Source organism: Schistocerca americana, chromosome 2 (assembly GCF_021461395.2).
Source record: "Schistocerca americana isolate TAMUIC-IGC-003095 chromosome 2, iqSchAmer2.1, whole genome shotgun sequence".
In the NCBI taxonomy this organism is placed as follows: domain Eukaryota; kingdom Metazoa; phylum Arthropoda; class Insecta; order Orthoptera; family Acrididae; genus Schistocerca; species Schistocerca americana.
The window spans coordinates 707,431,813-707,435,081 of NC_060120.1; the positions used below are offsets into that span (position 1 = coordinate 707,431,813).

Genomic DNA, 3,269 nt, shown 5'->3' on the forward strand with positions numbered 1-3,269 from the left:
GTAAGTCCACCGGTGTTCATTACGGTTTCAACATTCTCACTTTTACTATTATGGGCCTCATCTCCACCCGGATCGTAGCTGCGGAAGCCAGACGTGTTGGAATTGCCTCTGACCACAGATGAACTCTGGCGCTATCTTCTACTATCTGGCCTTCGGGTCGCCCCCATAAGCTTTCATTTTTCACGCAATTATTTCTCATTTCTGGCATCAATATTGCTACCAATTCCTCGATTTTACAACTCGTACGTACTATCACAATTCGATCATATTCCTAGTTGATATCATTAACTCCAGATGGACTATCACATGAACGAGGAACTGATGACCTTGCTGTGTAGTCACTTACTCTCTCAACCAGCTAAACAACCAACCCAGCCACAGACTATATGCTCGGGAGATAATTGATAAATGTCTATACTGTGGCCTCCTGCGGAAGTGCTCCGAGAATATGCGCGAGCCCTTTGACCTACCCTAATCGGTACCGCTCTCGCCCTACCCACCTTAGACACACACACACACACACACACACACACACACACACACACACACACATATTCAAGTCCCTAGTATCTTTAAATTATGAAGCGTAGTCGGAAACAGCTTGTAAGGGTGATGAGGGTGATGCAGGATACGTTGAGCTGAGAAATAATTCTTAAGAAGAAAATTCGTTACATTGTGCCGTTTCGGATTTAATTAGCGTTGAAGTTAGTCAGTCAGGCTGTTGTGCTCGCAAATTCAAGCAGCCTGCTAGAGACAATATCACCAAACGTGTTTTTCATTTGGTTTCCTAACTTAATCAAACGTGTTTTTCGTTTGGTTTCCTGACTTAATCACTTCCGAAAACGGCACATTTTAACTGCTAATGAGCATTTGAACAAATGGTAACTCGTGAACCCAAAGATTTTTGTACATTACTGCATTTAAGCGCGTGCAAGTCCTTGACCTGAGTGGCTAACCTCTAGTCTGAATAACTGGGAAACGGCGCAACATATGGAACTTTTTTCTTAACAATTATTTCTTAGCACAACTTCCCCTGAAACACCATTACAAGCCCTTTCTGACCATCCTGCATTTAATCTTTAAGTGATAAATTTTTAAACCAGGATAAAAATGAAATAGAAGTGAGTATGTACGCTTCGGGAATAGTAATCAATAAAACTACTCATTTTTAATGTATTTCTACCTACACTATGAGGTAAGGGTTGGTAAATATTCATACCAATGAATCAGGAGTATAAAATCCGTGCTGAAAAAGTTTGAAAACATCTCTAGGAAAATAGCAATGTCAGTTCTGTTAGTAAATGCGTGCCCTCAGGAGAAAGACATTTCCCAAAGGATGGGGATTGTAAATTGATAGCCACTGTAGTATCAGAGTTTCACTACGTTCATGAAATGCTGCGTCAAGCACAGGCAAACAGTCTACCCTACTTGCTGAATCTGTGCTTGACATTTCACCGACTGGTCCACTTGCAACTGCGTTGCCCAGACTGCAATTACTGTAGTAGTAGTGCTTGAAACTGTAGAAATAGCTGCATAATCTAAAGGAGAGTCTCTTCAAACGTCTGAATCTTCTGTGTGCCCTTCCGTAAGTTCTTCTCAGCAATTCATTACACGGTAAGCCAAAACCTAATATACCATCGAACTATACCACTTTCATGAAGTCAATCTTATAGATCTAAAAGAAATATTCATCAGTGTCAGTATGGTCACTCTAACTACAAAAGGAAACCAAAAACCACCGAATAATATGCCTATGACATTCAGATGTTTGCATAAACAGTTTTCTTCAAGTTTCGTATTCCAGAAATCATCCCGCACGGGCACTGTCAGCGGAAGTAATACATACACACATCAAGAAAATTTTGCATCACCCCGGTTCTCAGAACTCAATGGAGATAGACGTTGACTGTGGATATTGTATCACAGACAGTCCCTTTGACTGTTCAGAGATGTCACTGAACCCGCCCAAAGATGTAAACAACCATGCATGAGCAGCGTCTGTTAGACGGAGGGAGTCCGACAGCCGATCAGTTCAAGTCATTCCACCAGGAAGGAGATACACGGCTCGTGTTGTCTGTAGTTCAACCATACCTAGACGGTCAATACCGCGGTCCGATCGCGTCCGCATTGTTACTTTGTGCCAGGAAGGGCTCTCAACATGGGAAGCGTCCAGGCGTCTCAGAGTGAACCAAAGCGTAGTTGTTTGGACATGAAGGAGATACAGAGAGACAGGAACTGTCGATGAGATACCTCGCTCAGGCCGCCCAAGGGCTGCTACTGCATTGGATGACCGCTACCTACGGATTATGGTTCGGAGGAAACCTGACAGCAACGCCACCATATTGAATAATGCTTTATGTGCAGCCACAGGACGTCGTGTTACTACTCAAACTGAGTGCAATAGGCTGCATGATGCGCAACTCCACTCCCGACGTCCATGGCGAGGTCCATCTTTGCAACCACGACACCATGCGGCGTGGTACAGATGGGCCCAGCAACATGCCGAATGGACCGCTCAGGATTGGCATCAAGTTCTCTTCAGCGATGAGTGTCGCATATGCCTTCAACCAGAGAATCGTCGGAGACGTGTTTGGAGGCAACCCGGTCAGGCTGAACGCCTTAGAGACACTGTCCAGCGAGTGGACATTGTGCAGCTACTGGGTATGAGAGGTACCTGTGTGTATAGCAATCTGTACCACCACCTCTGAAGGTCTCGCTGTATGGTGGTACATCATGCAATGTGTGGTTTTCATGAGCAATAAAAAGGGTGGAAACGATGTTTATGACCGAGCGAGGTGGCGCAGTGGTTAGCGCACTGGACTCGCATTCGGGAGGACGACGGTTCAATCCCGTCTCCGGCCATCCTGATTTAGGTTTTCCGTGATTTCCCTAAATCGCTTCAGGCAACTGCCAGGATGGTTCCTTTGAAAGGGCACGGCCGATTTCCTTCTCCATCCTTCCCTCACCCGAGCTTGCGCTCCGTCTCTAATGACCTCGTTGTCGACGGGACGTTAAACACTAATATCCTCCTCCGATGTTTATGTTGGTCTCTATTCCAATTTTCTGAACAGGATCCGAAACTCTCGGAACCGAGGTGATGCAAAACATTTTTTGATGTGTCTATAATGTCAACGCCTAACATTTTAGATATTGTTTGTGCTGGTAAGGTCTTAAGGGACCAACCCCTGCTAAGGGAGCAGTGCGGACCGTGATATTGCTTGTGAAAAATGTTATCTGCTATGTTCATTCTTCGTCAAAAGAAACATTTT

General features: G+C 44.8%; 1 non-coding gene across 1 annotated transcript; it reads left to right on the forward strand.

The window, feature by feature from the left end:
- The first annotated feature begins 2,789 nt into the window (after window positions 1-2,789).
- Trnaa-cgc lies at window positions 2,790-2,862 on the forward strand. The gene has a single exon. It is a non-coding gene; the product is annotated as a tRNA-Ala (tRNA).
- The last annotated feature ends 407 nt before the right edge of the window (window positions 2,863-3,269 follow it).